Genomic DNA, 24,321 nt, shown 5'->3' on the forward strand with positions numbered 1-24,321 from the left:
AGTCAAGCCCAAAACGTCACTATTCCAGCACAGCGCATTACTCCTTTATTTTATCGTTAGAAAATAACCGCTTGGTAGAAAAATATGATATTTTGACACAATCAAGCCAAAGTGATTCATGAACGTCCTCCAATTGGAATTACTCCAAAATTCGTCCATTTGACCATGTTTTGCTCCAGATGAAGTCGAAAGTCTTATTTTGAAAATACAATTCAAAGTATCAAATTTTTTCCCAAATATCAACCAAAATATGCTAAGAATAGGGTTAAATATATAATATAAAATTAACTCATCAACATCCTCCTATGCAAAGGAGGCAATACTCGCCCATTGCAGAAACAAACTCTGGGAAAATTAAAATTAATCGAACCACATTTACAAAAAACTAATTACTGCACGACGTACCTCGTCGCATGCTGTTCCCTCTTGAGCTGCCACTGTCAGGACGCATTTGTCTTAAACCTATCCAGTAAACGTACCAGTTTAATCAGTTCATCAAGATCATCTAATTCTAATTCGGATGAATTGCTGTTACAATATGAAGCCTGCTCCCGTATTGGATCATTACTTTCTCCAGCCTCCTCCTCATCACTAACATCAATGGTGATGAAATCAGCTGACTTCGTCAACAATTATGTCATTGCACTTCTCTGCACGGTGCTTTCCAGACACTGTTCTTGGGTCAGGAACATTGACATCCTTGGACACAAAGTAACGTCCCCTAGCATTTCTTTGTACCCTTGTTCGTCTCCTTTACTTTTCCTTTGTTCGGTTTTTGGGGTGCTGAAGCTTGCATTTGGGCCCTTGTAGGCAGGCTCCAGTTGATTCGAAGGATGGACAGACATAGCTATGCATCTTCCGACACTGTGAGGGAGATATCTTTTACTTACTCCAAATTAGTGCGTCATTGTTTGAGAGGGGGTTATTAACTAGCAAAATGTTACCAGAAAGCACCTTGCCAACAGTAAGAACAGTCCAGCATTCTTTCAGGTACCGTTTGGTACGCAGACGGGACAGGACGGGATGGGACGGGACGGGACGGAACGAATGTTCTGTGTTATGTTTGGTATGCGCAGGATGGAATGGAACAGTTGTTCCGTTCTAGCTTTGGTAAGTGCATGACAGCATGGAACCAAACGATTAAATGACCAACTTACCCCTGTTCCGTCGGTTGTTTGGTACAATGTTTATGTGTGGAACGGAATAGGACCGTTTTATTTTATTTTTTTGAAGTTGTTCATATTTGAACTCATATTACATATATGCTTAAACGTTTTAGGGTTTAAACATTCAAAACTTAAACAAAGAGAATGAAATCCCATAAAATTGACTTGAAATCCTCATCAACCAACAAAAATGGAAGCAAATTAACAAAGACCAGCATCATGCATCAGAAGTCCATTAAAATTCCACATTATCTAGACAATTTTGTTATTACAACCCCAGAACATCCAAACAAGCCACGAGGTTTTGGGAGGTAGTAGCAAACTTAATACAACGGTAACAAACTCGACTACGACTCCAGGTCCTCAGAACCCATGAATCTTGATCTAATCCTTCTTGACAATCTTGGCCTGAACGAGAAACTGCAGTACGGCCTTGCGCTGATCGCCTTGGAGCTGAATATGCAAGGCCGTCAAATGTATATTGTAAGATACATGTATATTACACAATATGCAAAGCCATCAAATGTATGCAAACCGATAACTAATTTATTTCTCGATATTTAACATTTCTAATCATTCGAGTGGATATCCAAATCATTATCACAACATATTAAGTACACTATCAGGTTCAAAAACATGGATCTATAACTCTCAGATAAATAGAAAACTATTAATCTTACCCAAACTTTCTGTACAAATTTTTCTCACTGTGATTATCATGTAGCATACAGAGAAGTAATTCAGTTACCATCATTAAAAATTTACTTGAAGAAACCAACCCAGAAAGAAGGAAAAAAAATAAAAAAAACTTCAAATGATGTAATGCAATCTATACATACAGCTCACCAAAAAAGCAACTCAGAACTTTCACTAAAATAGGAAAAAGCAAAAAAGCATAAAGTTTAATGGAATCGCTGCATGATGCGGAATATATAAGCACACAAATTAAAACCCTCTTTTGACAATTGTAGTATATGTATAAGTAGGGATCGTTCTAAACCGGGGATTAGGAGGGATTGCTAAATCACTTGAAAACTGACTCAAAAACGTAAAACAAAGGTTAAAACACTAAACTAGACTCAAAGAATGCAAAACTAAACACTTAAAACACTAAAACAAACCAAAAGACTCAAAACAGCACCAAAACACTCAAAACAGCCTTAAAAACACATTCTGGGCAGTTTTGAGCACTTACACTAATTTGGACAAATTTGGGTGATAAATTGAATCAAAACACAGAAACACAAACTAAGACACTTTCTAACTAAATTGAACACTAAAGTAAAGGGGAATTTAGTTTTTGACGAAATTAAACAAAATGCACAGATTGTAATAAAGACAGAATGTAAATACGAATTTGATGAAAATATGGATGGAATGCTAGTTAGAAGGTTCTTCTCCACACATGTCACACTTGCATACAAGATGATTTTCAGTTGGTCTTTCGATGAATTATGAAACTCAACACCCCGGGTTAATTAGGTTCGCTTAAATTAACCTTTAAGTTCTCCTTAAGTTAATGAATTGGATGGGACAACGCATACACAATTCAAAACATTCTCCAAAAGTCCTTTACGTGAAAAACACAATAAAGATACAATCAAAGATCATTAAGCAACATGAAAACTATAAGTGTTGACGAGACATTCGTTACTATGATGAGCATGAAACTAGTGCCAAGAATTCATTTAACGCGATCGTTTATAAGCGACCTCCACTACTTGTGAATATAAGATTGTAACTATTAGGTGAAACTCACTTATATTCTAGCATCATATTCATGCATGAAAACTAAGCGTGCACTCTCAATAAACATACACAAATAAGTTATCAATCAAGAAGTTAAACAAATTGAATCCACAACTCATGAAATTCCAACCGAAGGTAATCAATTTATATTGCAAGCATAAACATGGTTTTGAATCACCCCCTAGCTAACTAGGGGTTTAGCCTCTCATGTTCACAGAAAGAGAAACAAAATTGAAATTAAACATAGAGAACAAAAGATTGATTACACCTAGAACGCCCAACGAATCCACTTTGAATTTCTGCACGTTTCAAGCTCCTCTTTCTTCTTCTCCTTGCTGCGGCAGAGATGTTTTTGGATGATTTGGGATGTTTTTCTGGGTTGTAGATGGTTTTAGGGAGGTGAAGGGTTGCGGCAAGGGTTGTGGAAGGTGTATGGAGATTTGAATGGTGGCTGCAATGGTGGGAATGGTTGCGGCAGAGATGGGAGGTGGCTGGAATGGATGGAGAAGCTACGGATTGAGGGGAGAAGATGGAGGGGTGGCTGCGGCTGGAAAGGTTTTGTGGCTAAATGATGAAAGAATGAATGAAAGAGAGCTAGGGTGTTGCTAGGCTTTAGTTTATATAGGGTTTCAGAAAATAAAACCCTAGCTTATTTTTATTAACTAAAATTAAATCAAAGGCTTCTAGAATTAGGGAAATCAAATCAGAAAATTAAAAGGAATTTGGTTAATAGGTGTGGCTAGGGTTTTATTTGAAAGGGAAATAGGTTTAAGTTCAGAAATTAAAGGGAAAGGTGCGGCCAAGAAAAGATTAGGGTTTAGGTGCGGCTTAGGGTTATATTTTGAAAGGGGAAGTGGCTGCAAGGTGCGGCTAGGGTTTAGTTTAGGCAGGAGCATGTGTTTTAAGTGCATAACCTAGGACAAAATTGCCCCCCCTTGCACGACAAGGGAAGGGAAGAAGGGGAAACCCACGGCAAAGGTTTGAAAGTGGGCTAGGGCCTTCGTTTTGTGTCCTAAAGTGCATATAAGGTCTTCAAAGTGGCTGGAAAATGCGGACGTTTAAGATTAGGAAAGGTTACCAAAATGGGAAACCTAGGGTTAACTTTCCTACTTCAAGTAGGAATCCTCGTTGAAGTAGGAATCCTCGTTCTTCAAGTCTTCAACTCATTCATTCCTCTTTTGCTCCAAAAGACTCCAATTTGCATCTTCTTGCACACTTTGGCTTTATAATATGAAAATACACAAAAGTGACTTTAAACACTAAAATAACTAAGGAAACACAACATAAATGCACGAGAACAAGCTAATTGAGTCGCATGAATATGCTCCTATTAAATTCCCCCACACTTAGCTTTTGCTAGTCCTCGAGCAAAACAAAACAACTAAAGAAAACAAGACGAAACAAAAAAAACAAAACATAACCTAGACCTTCCAACGTTTGCCTCAGGGATTTCCAATGAAACATGACATGTCAAAGATCATTACTCACATAGCTTTTAGTCTTGCTTCCCCTCGAGCACATACTTAATCATAGTCACCATTCACTAGTTCGCATTTAATCAATTAAAACACATTTTGAATGTAGTAACATGCCTTAGAGAATTCTCTCAATTCCTCACTAGTTATGCACTCAATTTTCACTCAGATTTTCTAACTACACACCCTACAATAGTTATATATGTGAGAAGATTGATGTAAACATGAAAGACTAGTACTCACATACGTTATAACAAAGAAAGCAATTTCTGGAGTAATTAAACATGTTTAGATATGATCTCATGAATGGAATGCTACTACTTAGATGCGAGAACCAGTGACACCATATGCTCATACCAAATTCAAACTCCACAATTGAAATGCACAACACTCAAGATAGAAGTCAAGGGTTGTAACGGGGCTTGGGGTATTGCCTAACAAGGAAAGATAGGGATAAACAAAAGTTCTTTAAGCAATAGCAAGCAAAGTAATGAAATTGAGACTTAGAATTCACTTGGACTGCAGAAATCAACTTTTAGACATAAAGGGAAGATTCAACCAACTCTTAGGGGCTAATTCATTGTTTTGGACCCTTACTTCAACAAACAATACTTTTCAACTCTTTTTCATTTTTTTTTTCTTTCTAGCCGTGCCTATGGCACATAAACTCACATCAATACTCCTTCCCCCACACTTATTTTCTGCAACACATTAATCAAAAGGAATTCATTTTCAGTCATGCTTACTATGCTTCAAGAACAAGGGTACGGATGGTCCTAATCTAGGCTAGGTGAGGATAATATGGGATAACAAAGAACATGGGCTAACATGGCTCAATGGGGTTAACTTAAACACAAAATGAGTTAAGGGCACACGACTGTTTGGCTTTGATGGTGGTCACTACACAACTTCATCTTGAATATGTGTTATGCAATTCAATAACATGCTTTGAATGAAATGGGCATGAGTTCTAGCATTTGGAACTAAGTGATGAAACGCCTTCTAAGTAGTAACCAAGCAATGAATAATGAGATCATGCAACGACTTTAGAAAACAATGATGCACAGATTATTACTCTCCAAATAAACGTTTAGGCTTAACTCTCACAGGGATGTAGCGTTAGTTTGAGTTCATTCCTTCAAGCATGTTACAAAAACTAATTTTCCTTTGTGATTACATGTGAATTTGTAAACTATAACTACAACCAAGCATAAACCAAAGAGTATATCAAACGTCCAGCCATGTTTGTAACTTTCTTTAACCATCATGCAATTAAAAACCAAATCCTCATCATTGTGTTGGAAGGTAACCTACGACACAAACAAACACACAAAAACAACTCTTTTTGGGTTTTTCAAAACAATTTTTCAAATTTTTATGGGATTTTCGGATTTTTAAGTCAACACACACTAAAACACTCTAAAATAGCTTAAAAACACTTAAAAACAGCAAGGAACAACATTGGAAGTTATGGGTGATAAAATCCCACAAATTTGCATCAACAACATTAGTTACCCCCCCCCCCCCCCCCCACACTTCAATCAAACATTGTCCTCAATGTTTCAAGCCTAAAATCACACCAAACAAAAGTAAACACACAAACAGCAACTAAACACACTAAGCATGGCAGAATGTAAATAACAAAGAGAAGAGGCTAGGGACGCAAATCTGGTTATGGAGTGTAAATGCCATCCTCTCCTTGATGATTGCATGGGTTGCCTCCCACGAAGCGCTTGCTTTAGCGTCTTGCAGCCGGACGATGGTATGCTCATTCCCCATTGGAGCCCACGGCATGCAATGGGATCTCCTCCACAACATGCTCTTCAACACTTTCATAATATCGCTCAATGAATGGGAGGGGATAGTGATCCTCCCTGATGGTGGTGTTTTGGTTCCGAAAGTCCATGTAAATGCTCCCACCACCTTTAAATCGGTTGGTCACCTGCACCACAGAAGGTAACAACCTATTATTTGAAATGGGAATTGAAATTGGGCTTGACGACTTACAAACATATTGTAGTGAAGGCTCAAAATCGGCAGCCCTATCAACAATGTCACCATGGCTACTTTCAGCCATATTGGGTGGTTGTAGAGCAATCACTCCAAGTTCTTCTCCAATGGTGGTTCTTGATACATCCTTCGTGATAAGTGTGGATCCTTTCGGCCCTATGTCCTTATGCACATCTATGACAAAACAAGAATGACTATCGTTAGGATTCTTAATAGAGTCATAAACATTGAATTTAATTATATCACCACCAAACTCCATTGTTAGTGCTCCCTTGGCCACATCAATCTTTGTTTGAGTTGTTTTCATGAACGGACGGCCTAGCAAGATTGGCAATGATGGAGCATGGCTCGAATCCTCCATTTCTAAGACATAAAAATCTGCAGGAAAGATGAGATGATTGACCTGCACTAAAACATCCTCAAGGACTTCCTTGGGATAAACATTAGAACGATCGGCTAATTGAATTATAACGCCATCTTGTTTTAACTCACCAAGGTTCATAGATGCATACATGGAATATGGCATGACATTAATAGAAGCACCTAAATCTAACATGCATTGTTCAAATCTAGTGTTTCCAATTATGCATGGGATAGTAAAGCTTCCTGGATCCTTACATTTTGGAGGTAACTTTCGTTGCAAAACCGCGGATACATTTTCACTTACTTTCACAACTTCTTTGTTTGAAATTCTTTTCCTAGTTGTGCATAACTTTTTTAAAAACTTTGCATACCTGGGCACTTGCTTAATGGCATCAAGTAAAGGAATGTTTACTTGGACCTTCCTAAACATCTCAAGAATGTCTTTCTCCTGCTCCTCCTTCTTTGTTTGCAAAAATCTGTGAGGAAAAGGAACATTGGGTGGAATGTGGTTAGAATTAATCGAATTTGAAACCAACTTACCCTTGGTGGCCGAATTGGATGAGTTGGATGCATTAGGGTGCCTAGGTAGTTGCGGCAAAGGTGTTTGTACCCTTGCCGTGGGCTTGCTTGCATCCTCCTCTTCATGTTGCAGTTTCTCTTCGTCATTAGGACCTGTTTTGGATGGTTTAAGACCTGCCCCAACTTCTTTTCCACTTCTCAAGATGATTGCATTGGCCGTTTTGAACCCTCCCTTTGGGTTTGGAATAGTAGAGCTTTGGAGCTTGCCTTGGTCTCGGAATTGCCCTACAAAATCTGCAATCTGCCCAATTTGTTTCTCCAATTGATCCACCCTTTTTTCTTGATTTTGCATTGCTTTGGCTTGATTCTCTTGCCCCTGAGACAAATTAGTTAGTAACTTAAGAAGTGTATCATTGTCTAGGGACGTACCTGAAGCATTTGGGGCAGATTGTTGTGGAGCATGTGTGGGTGCGTATGGCTTAGTGAAGAACCCCAGGGGTTGTTGTCTAAAGACTCCTTGTTGTGGTGGTTGTTGGGGCTCCCTCCATTTGAAGTTTGGGTGGTCTCTCCAACCTGGATTATATGTGTTAGAATATGGATTGTTTCTTGGTTGGTTTTGGCCTTGAAATCCAATTGCATTTGCGCTTTCCCATCCACCATTTTCAATGAGTTGTGGGCACTTCTCAGAAGCATGTCCTTGGATAGAACACACTCCGCATACTATTGGTCCTTGCATCCTCATTCCTTCGGCCATCTGAGACACAATGGAAGTAAGATTAGCTAATTGTGAATGAATGTCGGGTGTGGCACTTACCTCATTAACTTGCTGCCGTGGGGGTGATAGGAGCATATTCATGTGACTTAATTAGCTTGTTCTCGTGCATTTATGTTGTGTTTACTTAGTTATTTTAGTGTTTAAGGCCACTTTTGTGTATTTTCAGATTATAAGGCCAAAGTGTGCAAGAAGATGCAAATTGGAGTCTTTTGGAGCGAAAGAGGAGTGAATGAGTTGAAGACTTGAAGAAACGACGAATTCCTACTCCAACGATGAATTCTTATCAAAACGAGGAATCCTACTCAAACAAGGTTTCCTATTTGATATAGGAAAGTTAACCCTAAGTTTCCCGTTTTGGTAACCTTTCCTAAATTTAAACGTCCGTATTTTCTAGCCACTTTGTAGGCCTTGTATGCACTTTAGTACACAAGACCAAAGCCTTAGCCCAATTCCCTTCCCTTGCCGTGCAAGGGGGGGTAGTTTTGTCTCATTTTATGCACCTTTTTCCTAACCCTAGAGATTTCATTCATACTTCCCATTCACATTAATCAAAAGCCGCACCTAATTTTTAGTCTACACAATTCGCAGCCACCATCTACCCTTCTCTCCAATTCCCTCCTTCAATCCGTGCATCCATACACTAAAACATTGATTCTTCCCATAAGCCGTGACCCCCCCTCTCATTGATTCTACACACTAATCAGCCATTTACCCTAATATTTTACAACAAAGCCGTGGCCCCCCATTATAAACAAAAACCTAATTCCCTTAAAAAATAGCGGCAGCACCATCCCATTTTTCCTTAACCTTGCCGCAGCTTTCCCATTCATTCCAGCTTTCCCCCATCTTGCCGCAGCCTTCCTCCACCTTCCTACACCACCCCATAACCTTGCCGCACCACCCAACCTCCTTAAATCCATCCCCAACCCAAAATAACATCCAAATCATCCATTTAACCTCACTGCCGCATCAAGGAGAAGAGGAAAGAGGACTTAGACGCGCAGAAATTCAAGTGGATTCGTTGGGCGTTCTAGGTGTAATCCATCCTTTGTTCTTTATGTTTAAATTCAATTTTATTTTTCTTGTTGTGAACATGAGAGGCTAAACCCCTATTTAGCTAGGGGGTGATTCGAAACCATGTTTATGCTTGCAATATGATTTGATTACTTTTGGTTGGAATTTCATGAATGGTGAAGTCAATTTGTTTAACTGCTTGATCGATAACTTATTTATGTATGTTTATTGAGAGTGCACGCTTAATTTTCATGCATGAATATGACGCTAGAATATAAGTGAGTTTCACCTAATAGTTATGAATTTATATTCACAAGTAGTGGAGGTTGCTTATAAACAATCGCGTTAAATGAATTCTTGGCACTAGTTTCATGCTCATCATAGTAACGAATGCCTCGTCAACACTTATAGTTTTCATGATGCTTAATGATCTTTGATTGTATCTTTATTGTGCTTTTCACGTAAAGGACTTTTGGAGAATGTTTTGAATTGCGTTGCGCTAACCCATCCAATTCATTAACTTAAGGAAAACTTGACGGTTAATTTAAGCGGACCTAATTAACCCGGGGTGTTGAGTTTCATAATTTATCGAAAGACCAACTGACAATCAAATTGTATGCAAGTGTGACATGTGTGGAGAAGAACCTTCTAGCTAGCATTCATCCATATTTTCATCACATTCATATTTATATTCTGCCTTTAAATTACAATCTGTGTATTTAGTTTAATCTCGTCCAAAACCAATCCCCCTTTACCTTAGTGTCTAATTTAGTTAGAAAGTGTCTTAGTTTGTGTTTATAAGTGTTTTGTATTCTTTGAGTCTTTTGATTTGTTTTAGTATTTTATTGTTTAGTTTTACATTCTTTGAGTCTAGTTTAGTGTTTTTAACGTTTGTTTTACGTTTTTGAGTCAGTTTCCAAGTGATTTAGTAATCCCTCCTAATCCCCGGTCTAGAACGATCCCTACTTGCATCTTTACTACAATTGTCACAAGAGGGTTTTAATTTGTGTGCTTACTTAGTAGCCATCAAATTTTTGGCGCCGTTGCCGGGGATTAGCAACTTTGCTAATCCCTTGGTTCTTTTCCTTTTGGTTTAGTTGTTTCCATTTTAGTTTCTAACTTAGTGTTGTTTTCTTTGTTTGTTGTTACTTTTGATATTTGATTTAGTTCTCTTTCTTTGATTTTAGGTACTAGAGAAGTAAGATATGGATTTTGCTAGCATTCAAGCTCAATTGGCAAATCTTACTTCTCAATTGTCGCCGTATGCCGAAAGGACCACAATGCAGAGTGTCCCTACATTTGGTGCTTCATATCAGCAAGGATTTCAAGCCAAACAATGTCCACAAAGAGATTGGAGGGATCATTCGAACTCTATGTGGTGGGAAGCTCAACAAGTTCAATGTGAAGCATATTGGCAGCCATATGAGGAGTTCTATTCAAGACCTATGCAGCCACCACAACTTCATATGCAATATGCTCAATTAAATTCAAGTTCGTCAATAGATTATAATCAAATTCTTAATGAATTAAATTCTTTGGTGCAGGGGTCACAAAATCAAGCCAAGGAGGCTCAACAAGAAGCATATTGGCAACCATATGAGGAGTTCTATACAACACCTATGCAGCCACCACAACCTCCCCCACAACAATTCCAATCAAGTTCAAGTATGTCCATGGATAATGATAAAAATTTTCAATTACTAACCTCTTTGACGCAGGACGAACAAAATCAAGACAAGAAGTTGGGTAAATTGGAGGAGCAAATTGGGCAGATTATGGAGTTCATGAAACAAATTCAAGAGCAATGTGAACTCTCCAACTCAACTATTGAAAACTCGAAGGAAGATTTTGAAATCCATAATGCTATCACTTTGGGAAGTGCTAGGGAGGTTGGAGCTGACCTAAAAATGTCCAAACATAGCCTAGATGTGGATGAGGAGCTGCTAATTGAGGAGGAGGAAGAAGACATGCACACGACAAGGGTAGAACAACCCTTGCCGCAGCCCCCTAAGCCCTCTAAACCACCCACCACAAGTAAGGACGTCCCAATTTCATGTTATTCTGATGTTATTCCACCCAATGTCCCTTTTTCTAGCAGGTTTTTGATTCCCAACCAAGAAAAGAGTAAAAAGGACATCGTGGAAGCCGTCCCAAAGGTGCAGAATGCTATTCCAATTCTTGGTGCAACACAGCAAGTTTTAGATGGTGTTGAATTCTTCAAAGGACTTTGTACACCAAGAAGAATGATTCAAGAGAAGGTAGTGGCTGGAGAAGATGTAGAAGGCATCAAAGAGGACATATTTGAAACCACAAAACCCAAAGAAGTTGAATTTGATGACATTGGACAAGTCATAACCATCACATGCAATCTGGCCAAGTCCAATATCTCTGAAACTTTCAAAGGAGTGGTGTTTGTCATTGAGTTCTTGTCGGACAAAACAAGTAAGTCATCTTCTCCAAATTCCATTACATTTTATACTAACTGGCTGATTTTGATGAATCAGGCACCTACACTAGAATTCAAACCAATGCCGGTTCACTTCAAGTATCACCTTCCATTCAAGGATCCATTCTATGCCGTGAGCCCTAGTGAAGATTAAAAGAAGGTTTCGTCCGGCTGGAAGACGTTAAAGCAAGCGCTACTTGGGAGGCAACCCATGCAATCAACAAAGGACGAACTTGGGAATCGCTCCACACTCAGATTTGCGTCCCTAAACCCTTTCCTTTGTTGCTTACTTTATGTTATGTGTAATGTGATCAATTGTGTCTAAAACATTGAGGACAATGTTTAGTTTAAGTGTGGGGGGGTAACATTCTGTTTTGAGATATTTTTGCATGAAATTCGTAGGGTATTACCACCTAACATGTCTAAACTTGTTTCCCACTGTTTTTAAGTGTTTTTAAGCTATTTTAGAGTGTTTTAGAGTTTGTTGACTTAAAAATCCGAAAATACCATAAAAATTTGAAAAAATTGTTTTGAAAAACCCAAAAAGAGTTGTTTTTGTGTGTTTGTTTGTGTCGTAGGTCACCTTCCAACGCAATGATGAGGATTTGGTTTTTAATTGCATGATGGTTAAAAGAAGTTACAAACATGGATGGACGTTTGATATACTCTTTGGTTTATGCTTGTTTGTAGTTATAGTTTACGAATTCACATGTAATCACAAAAGAAAAAATTAGTTTTTGTAACATGCTTGAAGGAAGGAACTTAACAAACGCTACATCCCTGTGAGACTTGAGCCTAAACGTTATTTGGAGAGTTAAATTCTGTGCATTATTGTTTTCTAAAGTCGTTGCATGATCTCATTATTCTTTGCTTGGTTACTACTTAGAAGGCGTTTCATCACTTAGTTCCAAATGCTAGAACTCAGGCCCATTTCATTCAAAGCATGTTATTGAATTGCATACCACATATTCAAGATGAAGTTTTGTAGTGACCACAAAAGCCAAATAGCCGTGTGCCTTCACTCATTTTGTGTTTAAGTTTAACCCCATTGAGCCGTGTTAGCCCATATTCTTTGTTAACCCGCATTATCCTCACCTAGCTTAGATTAGGATCATCCTTACCTTTGTTCTTGAAGCATAGTAAGCAATGAATTCCTTTTGATTAATGTGTTGCAGGAAATAAGTGTGGGGGAAGAATGATGGATGTGAGTTATGTGCCATAGGCACGGCTAAAAAAAAAAAAAAAAAAAAAAAATAAGAGAAAAGAAAAGAAAAAAAAGAAGCGAAAAAGAGTTGAAAAGTATTGTTTGTTGAAGTAAGGGTCCAAAACAATGAATTAGGCCCTAAGAGTTGTTTGAATCTTCCCTATTTGTCTAAAAATTGATTTCTGCATTCTAAGGGAATTCTAGGTCTTAATTTCATTACTTTACTTACTATTGCTTAAAGAACTTTTGTTTATCCCTACCTTTCTTTGTAAGCCAATACCCCAAGCCCCGTTACAACCCTTGACTTCTATTTTGAGTGTTGTGCATTTCAATTGTGGAGTTTGAATTTGGTATGAGCATATGGTGTCACTGGTTCTCGCATCTAAGTAGTAGCGTTCCATTCATGAGATCATATCTAAACACGTTTAATTACTCTAGAAATTGCGTTCTTTGTTATAACATATGTGAGTACTAGTTTTTCATGTTTACATTAATCTTCTCACATATAACTAGTGTAGGGTGTGTAGTCAGAAAATCTGAGTGGAAATTGAGTGCATAACTAGTGAGGAATTGAGGGAATTCTCTAAGGCATGTTAGTACATTCAAAATGTGTTTTAATTGATTAAATGTGAGCTAGTGAATGGTGACTATGATTAAGTATGTGCTCGAGGGGAAGGAAGACTAAAAGCTATGTGAGTAATGATCTTGGACATGTCATGTTTCATTGGAAATCCCTGAGGCAAACGTTGGAAGGTTTAGGTTATGTTTTGTTTGTTTTGTTTCGTTTTGTTTAGTTTAGTTGTTTTGTTTTGCTCGAGGACTAGCAAAAGTTAAGTGTGGGGGAATTTGATAGGAGCATATTCATGCGACTTAATTAGCTTGTTCTCGTGCATTTATGTTGTGTTTACTTAGTTATTTTAGTGTTTAAGGCCACTTTTGTGTATTTTCAGATTATAAGGCCAAAGTGTGCAAGAAGATGCAAATTGGAGTCTTTTGGAGCGAAAGAGGAGTGAATGAGTTGAAGACTTGAAGAAACGACGAATTCCTACTCCAACGATGAATTCTTATCAAAACGAGGAATCCTACTCAAACAAGGTTTCCTATTTGATATAGGAAAGTTAACCCTAAGTTTCCCGTTTTGGTAACCTTTCCTAAATTTAAACGTCCGTATTTTCTAGCCACTTTGTAGGCCTTGTATGCACTTTAGTACACAAGACCAAAGCCTTAGCCCAATTCCCTTCCCTTGCCGTGCAAGGGGGGGTAGTTTTGTCTCATTTTATGCACCTTTTTCCTAACCCTAGAGATTTCATTCATACTTCCCATTCACATTAATCAAAAGCCGCACCTAATTTTTAGTCTACACAATTCGCAGCCACCATCTACCCTTCTCTCCAATTCCCTCCTTCAATCCGTGCATCCATACACTAAAACATTGATTCTTCCCATAAGCCGTGACCCCCCCTCTCATTGATTCTACACACTAATCAGCCATTTACCCTAATATTTTACAACAAAGCCGTGGCCCCCCATTATAAACAAAAACCTAATTCCCTTAAAAAATAGCGGCAGCACCATCCCATTTTTCCTTAACCTTGCCGCAGCTTTCCCATTCATTCCAGCTTTCCCCCATCTTGCCGCAGCCTTCCTCCACCTTCCTACACCACCCCATAACCTTGCCGCACCACCCAACCTCCTTAAATCCATCCCCAACCCAAAATAACATCCAAATCATCCATTTAACCTCACTGCCGCATCAAGGAGAAGAGGAAAGAGGACTTAGACGCGCAGAAATTCAAGTGGATTCGTTGGGCGTTCTAGGTGTAATCCATCCTTTGTTCTTTATGTTTAAATTCAATTTTATTTTTCTTGTTGTGAACATGAGAGGCTAAACCCCTATTTAGCTAGGGGGTGATTCGAAACCATGTTTATGCTTGCAATATGATTTGATTACTTTTGGTTGGAATTTCATGAATGGTGAAGTCAATTTGTTTAACTGCTTGATCGATAACTTATTTATGTATGTTTATTGAGAGTGCACGCTTAATTTTCATGCATGAATATGACGCTAGAATATAAGTGAGTTTCACCTAATAGTTATGAATTTATATTCACAAGTAGTGGAGGTTGCTTATAAACAATCGCGTTAAATGAATTCTTGGCACTAGTTTCATGCTCATCATAGTAACGAATGCCTCGTCAACACTTATAGTTTTCATGATGCTTAATGATCTTTGATTGTATCTTTATTGTGCTTTTCACGTAAAGGACTTTTGGAGAATGTTTTGAATTGCGTTGCGCTAACCCATCCAATTCATTAACTTAAGGAAAACTTGACGGTTAATTTAAGCGGACCTAATTAACCCGGGGTGTTGAGTTTCATAATTTATCGAAAGACCAACTGACAATCAAATTGTATGCAAGTGTGACATGTGTGGAGAAGAACCTTCTAGCTAGCATTCATCCATATTTTCATCACATTCATATTTATATTCTGCCTTTAAATTACAATCTGTGTATTTAGTTTAATCTCGTCCAAAACCAATCCCCCTTTACCTTAGTGTCTAATTTAGTTAGAAAGTGTCTTAGTTTGTGTTTATAAGTGTTTTGTATTCTTTGAGTCTTTTGATTTGTTTTAGTATTTTATTGTTTAGTTTTACATTCTTTGAGTCTAGTTTAGTGTTTTTAACGTTTGTTTTACGTTTTTGAGTCAGTTTCCAAGTGATTTAGTAATCCCTCCTAATCCCCGGTCTAGAACGATCCCTACTTGCATCTTTACTACAATTGTCACAAGAGGGTTTTAATTTGTGTGCTTACTTAGTAGCCATCAAATTTTTGTTGTAGTAATGAAGTAAGTAGGGATCGTTCTAACCGGGGATTAACTAGGGGTGCTAATCTAATTTGAATTGACTCAAAAACACAAAAACTAAAATTTAATTTGGTCGAATTTGCAAGTGTTTATGACTCCAAATGCTTAAAAACACAAAATAAAACAAATACGAATGACTACGACTCAACAAAATATGGGGGGATTGTGGTTGGATGAATTTAAACTAAATGGGCAGATTGTAAAGAAATTAGATTTTAAGACAAAATTATGATGAATCAATGGATGATGGACTAACTAAGGGGTTCTTCTCCACACATGAAATATATGCAACGTAAATCAATTTCCAATTATCAATCCAATAAGTTGTGAACCTCGACACTCCAAGTTAATTAGGTCCGCTTAAATTAACCTTCAGATTTCCCTAAAATCATTGAATTGGATGAATATGCATCGCAAGCAAATTATTCCTAACAAATTCTCTATATGAACAGCATGATAAAGATATAAGTTAGAATCATTACGTTCTTTGGAAATCATAAGCATCGACAAGGCATTTGTAACTATGAAAAGCATGATACGCTTGCCAGGAATCTACTTAACATGATCGTGACTAGCAACCTTCACTACTTGTGAATATAAATTCATAACGATTAGGTGAAACAAACTTATATCCTAGCATCAAATTCAAGCATGCAAATTAAGCGTGCACTCTCAATCAACATACAAGAATAAGTTCTAAATCAAACGGTTAAGCAAATTGTATTCAAAACTTATGCAACGATAATTGGAAGTAATCAACTTATTTCACATATATAATCATGGTTTCGAATCACCCCCTAGCTAACTAGGGGGTTTAGCCTCTCATGTTCACAAAAAGAGAAATAAAATTGAATTTAAACATAACGAACAAAGGATTGATTACACCTAGAACGCCCAATGAATCCACTTGAATTTCTGCGCGTCTAAGCCCCTCTTTCCTCTTCTCCTTGCTGTGGCAGGGATGGTATTGGATGATTTGGGGTGAGTTTCTGGGTTATAGATGGATTTAGGGAAGTGTGGTGGTGCGGCAAGGTGGTGGAGTGATGGAGGAAGGTGTGTAAGGTGGCTGCGAGGGTGGAGGAAAGGTGCGGCTGTGTTGGATGGGTGCTGGAATTGGTGGGGAGAAAGTGCGGCTGGAATAAAAATAATGGGTTCTTGCGGCTGTTGGGAGAAAAATAGGGTTAATGATAGATTAGTGTGTATTGTTTATTAGGGTAAATGATGCACGGCCTTTGGGAGAGTGGAGAGAATAATCAAATGGTGGAAGGCACGGCAAAATAATGGGAATTAGTGGAGATGTGTTGGTGGCTACGGCACAAAAAGGATTAGGGTCATGGGATGCACGGTCTAGAGGGAATTAGGGTAGAATGGTGAAGAGTGCGGCTGCATGAATTTGGGGTGTCAAGGTGGCTGCAAGGATGTGGATGAGTGAATTAGGGTTGGATGGTGGGATCCACGGCCTATGGTGGAAAAATGGGAGGTGGCGGCTTATGTCAAAATTAGGTTGAAATCCTCATGGAATCACGGCAAAGGTGAATAAATAAATGGGATGGTGGCCACGGGTTGAAAACTTTTTGGTATCTTAGGTTTTATTAATAATGGGATGCACGGCTTTAGGTTTTGGTGATAGGATGCACGGCCAAGGTGGGTAATTTTGGATGCAATGGCTGTTTTGTTTTATTATAAAAATGAAAATAAAATGGAAGGCTACGGATTAAAGGGGAGGATATGGAAAGGTTACCAAAACGGGAAACTTAGGGTTAACTTTCCTACTTCAAGTAGGAAACCTTGTTTGAGTAGGATTCCTCGTTTTGGTAAGAATTCATCGTTGGAGTAGGAATTCGTCGTTTCTTCACGTCTTCAACTCATTCATTCCTCTTTCGCTCCAAAAGACTCCAATTTGCATCTTCTTGCACACTTTGACCTTATAATCTGAAAATACACAGAAGTGGCCTTAAACACTAAAATAACTAAATAAACACAACATAAATGCACGAGAACAAGCTAATTAAGTCGCATGAATATGCTCCTATCAAATTCCCCCACACTTAACTTTTGCTAGTCCTCGAGCAAAACAAAACAACTAAAGAAAATAAGACGATGGTGGCCACACTTAGCTTTTGCTCCTATCAAATATTCTTTAGTTGTTTTGTTTTGCTCGAGGACTAGCAAAAGTTAAGTGTGGGGGAATTTGATAGGAGCATATTCATGCGACTTAATTAGCTTGTTCTCGTGCATTTATGTTGTGTTTATTTAGTTATTTTAGTGTTTAAGGCCACTTCTGTGTATTTTCAGATTATAAGGTCAAAGTGTGCAAGAAGATGCAAATTGGAGTCTTTTGGAGCGAAAGAGGAATGAATGAGTTGAAGACGTGAAGAAATGACGAATTCCTACTTCAACGATGAATTCTTACCAAAACGAGGAATCCTACTCAAACAAGGTTTCCTACTTGAAGTAGGAAAGTTAACCCTAAGTTTCCCGTTTTGGTAACCTTTCCATATCCTCCCCTTTAATCCGTAGCCTTCCATTTTATTTTCATTTTTATAATAAAACAAAACAGCCATTGCATCCAAAATTACCCACCTTGGCCGTGCATCCTATCACCAAAACCTAAAGCCGTGCATCCCATTATTAATAAAACCTAAGATACCAAAAAGTTTTCAACCCGTGGCCACCATCCCATTTATTTATTCACCTTTGCCGTGATTCCATGAGGATTTCAACCTAATTTTGACATAAGCCGCCACCTCCCATTTTTCCACCATAGGCCGTGGATCCCACCATCCAACCCTAATTCACTCATCCACATCCTTGCAGCCACCTTGACACCCCAAATTCATGCAGCCGCACTCTTCACCATTCTACCCTAATTCCCTCTAGACCGTGCATCCCATGACCCTAATCCTTTTTGTGTCGTAGCCACCAACACATCTCCACTAATTCCCATTATTTTGCCGTGCCTTCCACCATTTGATTATTCTCTCCACTCTCCCAAAGGCCGTGCATCATTTACCCTAATAAACAATACACACTAATCTATCATTAACCCTATTTTTCTCCCAACAGCCGCAAGAACCCATTATTTTTATTCCAGCCGCACTTTCTCCCCACCAATTCCAGCACCCATCCAACACAGCCGCACCTTTCCTCCACCCTCGCAGCCACCTTACACACCTTCCTCCATCACTCCACCACCTTGCCGCACCACCACACTTCCCTAAATCCATCTATAACCCAGAAACTCACCCCAAATCATCCAATACCATCTCTGCCACAACAAGGAGAAGAGGAAAGAGGGGCTTAGACGCGCAGAAATTCAAGTGGATTCATTGGGCGTTCTAGGTGTAATCAATCCTTTGTTCGTTATGTTTAAATTCAATTTTATTTCTCTTTTTGTGAACATGAGAGGCTAAACCCCCTAGTTAGCTAGGGGGTGATTCGAAACCATGATTATATATGTGAAATAAGTTGATTACTTCCAATTATCGTTGCATAAGTTTTGAATACAATTTGCTTAACCGTTTGATTTAGAACTTATTCTTGTATGTTGATTGAGAGTGCACGCTTAATTTGCATGCTTGAATTTGATGCTAGGATATAAGTTTGTTTCACCTAATCGTTATGAATTTATATTCACAAGTAGTGAAGGTTGCTAGTCACGATCATGTTAAGTAGATTCCTGGCAAGCGTATCATGCTTTTCATAGTTACAAATGCCTTGTCGATGCTTATGATTTCCAAAGAACGTAATGATTCTAACTTATATCTTTATCATGCTGTTCATATAGAGAATTTGTTAGGAATAATTTGCTTGATATGCATATTCATCCAATTCAATGATTTTAGGGAAATCTGAAGGTTAATTTAAGCGGACCTAATTAACTTGGAGTGTCGAGGTTCACAACTTATTGGATTGATAATTGGAAATTGATTTACGTTGCATATATTTCATGTGTGGAGAAGAACCCCTTAGTTAGTCCATCATCCATTGATTCATCATAATTTTGTCTTAAAATCTAATTTCTTTACAATCTGCCCATTTAGTTTAAATTCATCCAACCACAATCCCCCCATATTTTGTTGAGTCGTAGTCATTCGTATTTGTTTTATTTTGTGTTTTTAAGCATTTGGAGTCATAAACACTTGCAAATTCGACCAAATTAAATTTTAGTTTTTGTGTTTTTGAGTCAATTCAAATTAGATTAGCACCCCTAGTTAATCCCCGGTTAGAACGATCCCTACTTACTTCATTACTACAATTGTCACAAATAGGGTTTAATTTGTGTGTCATTGTCTAGGGACGTACCTGAAGCATTTGGGGCAGATTGTTGTGGAGCATGTGTGGGTGCGTATGGCTTAGTGAAGAACCCCAGGGGTTGTTGTCTAAAGACTCCTTGTTGTGGTGGTTGTTGGGGCTCCCTCCATTTGAAGTTTGGGTGGTCTCTCCAACCTGGATTATATGTGTTAGAATATGGATCGTTTCTTGGTTGGTTTTGGCCTTGAAATCCAATTGCATTTGCGCTTTCCCATCCACCATTTTCAATGAGTTGTGGGCACTTCTCAGAAGCATGTCCTTGGATAGAACACACTCCGCATACTATTGGTCCTTGCATCCTCATTCCTTCGGCCATCTGAGACACAATGGAAGTAAGATTAGCTAATTGTGAATGAATGTCGGGTGTGGCACTTACCTCATTAACTTGCTGCCGTGGGGGTCCTCTTTGGCCTACTCCTTCGTATTGTTGAGCGTTCAAAGCTCGATTAGCGATTAAAACCTTGGCAGCCATGGGTGTCTTGTCCACCAATGCTCCACCCGCCGAGGCATCGAGCATTTGACGTTCAATTGGTAGGAGCCCCTCGTAGAAGTATTGTAGAAGTAACTCCTCCTTCATCTGATGCTGTGGACAAGAAGCAACAAGTGATTTAAAACGTTCATAATATGTAGGAAAATACTCACCTTCTTCTTGTTGAATTCCACTTATCTTTTTACGTAAAAGGATGATTCGAGAAGTTGGGAAAAACTTATCCAGAAATGCCCTCTTCATACTCTCCCATGATGTGACGGTTCCGGGAGCAAGTTCATACAACCAATCTTTGGCTTTGTCCATTAAAGAGAATGGAAAAGCCTTCATCTTCAAAATACTTCCATCGACATTGACGGGAGTCATGCTTGAACAACCACCTCGAATTCTTTCAGATGCTTGTTCGGATCCTCCATGGACAACCCATGGTATTTCGGAATATGGTGGAGCAAACTTGACTTCAACTCGAACTCTTCGGTCTTCCCTTGGGCAGGTGGGGGATATTGGATACACAAAGGTGTGGCATTATCTAATCCCGAAGCAGAAAGCTCCTTGAGTGTCCGGTTGTCCATGGCCATGCTTTGTGGTTCTTCAAAAATCCTTGACGTGGCCTCTCCTTCCTCTTCTAGAACTTGTTCTTCAAGGTCAGGTTCCAGGCTTAGTGGATTTGATTCGTGTTGCTTCCTCTTTCGTCTCAAAGTCCTCTCGAAATCGCTGTCAAAGTCCAAGATATGCTCACGAATCGATTGAGAACTCCGAGTCATACACTAGTACCTAAAACAAGAAAAACAAAACAAGGTCAGAAACTTTAACAAACTAAACTAAACAGAAAGTAACAATCCAAGGGATTAGCAAAGTTGCTAATCCCCGGCAACGGCACCAAAAATTTGATGCAAAATATATAAGCACACAAATTAAAACCCTCTTTTGACAATTGTAGTATATGTATAAGTAGGGATCGTTCTAAACCGGGGATTAGGAGGGATTGCTAAATCACTTGAAAACTGACTCAAAAACGTAAAACAAAGGTTAAAACACTAAACTAGACTCAAAGAATGCAAAACTAAACACTTAAAACACTAAAACAAACCAAAAGACTCAAAACAGCACCAAAACACTCAAAACTGCCTTAAAAACACATTCTGGGCAGTTTTGAGCACTTACACTAATTTGGACGAATTTGGGTGATTAATTGAATCAAAACACTTAGAAACACAAACTAAGACACTTTCTAACTAAATTGAACACTAAAGTAAAGGGGGATTTAGTTTTTGACGAAATTAAACAAAATGCACAGATTGTAATAAAGACAGAATGTAAATACGAATTTGATGAAAATATGGATGGAATGCTAGCTAGAAGGTTCTTCTCCACACATGTCACACTTGCATACAAGATGATTTTCAGTTGGTCTTTCGATGAATCATGAAACTCAACACCCCGGGTTAATTAGGTTCGCTTAAATTAACCTTCAAGTTCTCCTTAAGTTAATGAATTGGATAGGACATCGCATACACAATTCAAAACATTCTCCAAAAGTCCTTTACGTGAAAAGCACAATAAAGATACAATCAAAGATCATTAAGCAACATGAAAACTATAAGTGTTGACGAGGCATTCGTTACTATGATGAGCATGAAACTAGTGCCAGGAATTCATTTAACGTGATCGTTTATAAGCGACCTCCACTACTTGTGAATATAAGATTGTAACTATTAGGTGAAACTCACTTATATTCTAGCATCATATTCATGCATGAAAACTAAGCGTGCACTCTCAATAAACATACACAAATAAGTTATCAATCAAGCAGTTAAACAAATTGAATCCACAACTCATGAAATTCCAACCGAAGGTAATCAATTTATATTGCAAGCATATACATGGTTTCGGATCACCCCTAGCTAACTAGGGGTTTAGCCTCTCATGTTCACAAAAAGAGAAACAAAATTGAAATTAAACATAGAGAACAAAAGATTGATTACACCTAGAATGCCAAAGGAATCCACTTTGAATTTCTGCACGTTTCAAGCTCCTCTTTCTTCTTCTCCTTGCTGCGGCAGAGATGTTTTTGGATGATTTGGGATGTTTTTCTGGGTTGTAGATGGTTTTAGGGAGGTGAAGGGTTGCGGCAAGGGTTGTGGAAGGTGTATGGAGGTTTGAATGGTGGCTGCAATGGTGGGAATGGTTGCGGCAGAGATGGGAGGTGGCTGGAATGGATGGAGAAGCTACGGATTGAGGGGAGAAGATGGAAGGGTGGCTGCGGCTGGAAAGGTTTTGTGGCTGAATGATGAAAGAATGAATGAAAGAGAGCTAGGGTGCGGCTAGGCTTTAGTTTATATAGGGTTTCAGAAAATAAAACCCTAGCTTATTTTTATTAACTAAAATTAAATCAAAGGCTTCTAGAATTAGGGAAATCAAATCAGAAAATTAAAAGGAATTTGGTTAATAGGTGCGGCTAGGGTTTTATTTGAAAGGGAAATAGGTTTAAGTTCAGAAATTAAAGGGAAAGGTGCGGCCAAGAAAAGATTAGGGTTTAGGTGCGGCTTAGGGTTATATTTTGAAAGGGGAAGTGGCTGCAAGGTGCGGCTAGGGTTTAGTTTAGGCAGGAGCATGTGTTTTAAGTGCATAACCTAGGACAAAATTGCCCCCCCTTGCACGGCAAGGGAAGGGAAGAAGGGGAAACCCACGGCAAAGGTTTGAAAGTGGGCTAGGGCCTTCGTTTTGTGTCCTAAAGTGCATATAAGGCCTTCAAAGTGGCTGGAAAATGCGGACGTTTAAGATTAGGAAAGGTTACCAAAATGGGAAACCTAGGGTTAACTTTCCTACTTCAAGTAGGAATCCTTGTTGAAGTAGGAATCCTCGTTGAAGTAGGAATCCTCGTTCTTCAAGTCTTCAACTCATTCATTCCTCTTTTGCTCCAAAAGACTCCAATTTGCATCTTTTTGCACACTTTGGCTTTATAATCTGAAAATACACAAAAGTGACTTTAAACACTAAAATAACTAAGGAAACACAACATAAATGCACGAGAACAAGCTAATTGAGTCGCATGAATATGCTCCTGTCACTGCAATCTATCAATTCAAAGAACCCAAGTAGCAGATTGAAAGAAAAAGGGTTGTATGCTACAGCTGAAGAGAGAGAGAGAGAGAGAGAGAGAGAGACTGTTCTTGTGCCCGATGAGGAGGGTCCAAGTCTGAAACTTGACATTGATGGTGGCCATGGAGTCCAAGCTAAACTCATTTCGATAATATCTGGTAAGAATCTGAAACTTGCCCATCGCAGGGTCACCTATCAGTACCACCTTGAACACATAGTCTACCTCATGGTTTCAATTGAATCAGAAAATATTGTGAAAAAAAAAAGAGAGATTGGAATTGGATGCAAATATCAAACCTGGAGATGCAGAGCTTTGAGTTCACTCCGTGGGGAAGAGAAAAGAGAGGCTATGAGAGAGGATGAGGACAAAGGTTGGAGAGATCTGTGAGAAACAAGGCAGCGGCAGAGAAGATGGAAAGATGATGATAGAATTTTAGGGTTTGTTTTGTGATTTGGGTGGTGTAAATATTGAAAAATATGAGGGGCATTTTTGTCTTAAAATTTCATAATTTTGTGTTCTACGGATGTGGAACAAGTCGTTCCAGGGGGTGGAGGTGGAACGAAAATTCAGCCAAATTTCATCCCGTGGAACAGCGCGTTCCACTGTTTTTCACGCACCAAACGTGGGACGGAATGCCTCGTCCCACTGCGTTCCGTCCCGTCCCACGTACCAAACGGTACCTCAAGAATGACTTGCATGAAGATGAAATATAAATAGTGAAATAAAAAGAAAATGATAAAATGTCCAAGAAGATGTACAAAGTTCTGTTGTAGATCACGTGAAGTCCTGTCACATGGTAAACCTTATGGGACAATTTGCAGTTGGGATTG

The 24,321-nt window shown here is 38.7% G+C and overlaps 1 long non-coding RNA gene across 1 annotated transcript; it reads right to left on the reverse strand.

Annotated features, from left to right (window-relative positions):
- Positions 1-1,251: 1,251 nt before the first annotated feature.
- On the reverse strand, positions 1,252-23,898 carry LOC137718655 (uncharacterized). The gene is made up of 3 exons (XR_011065906.1): positions 23,788-23,898; positions 23,557-23,709; positions 1,252-1,619 (listed from the first exon to the last, which is right to left on the reverse strand). It is a non-coding gene; the product is annotated as an uncharacterized lncRNA (long non-coding RNA).
- Positions 23,899-24,321: the final 423 nt, after the last annotated feature.

Source organism: Pyrus communis, chromosome 15, assembly GCF_963583255.1.
Source record: "Pyrus communis chromosome 15, drPyrComm1.1, whole genome shotgun sequence".
Lineage (NCBI taxonomy): Eukaryota > Viridiplantae > Streptophyta > Magnoliopsida > Rosales > Rosaceae > Pyrus > Pyrus communis.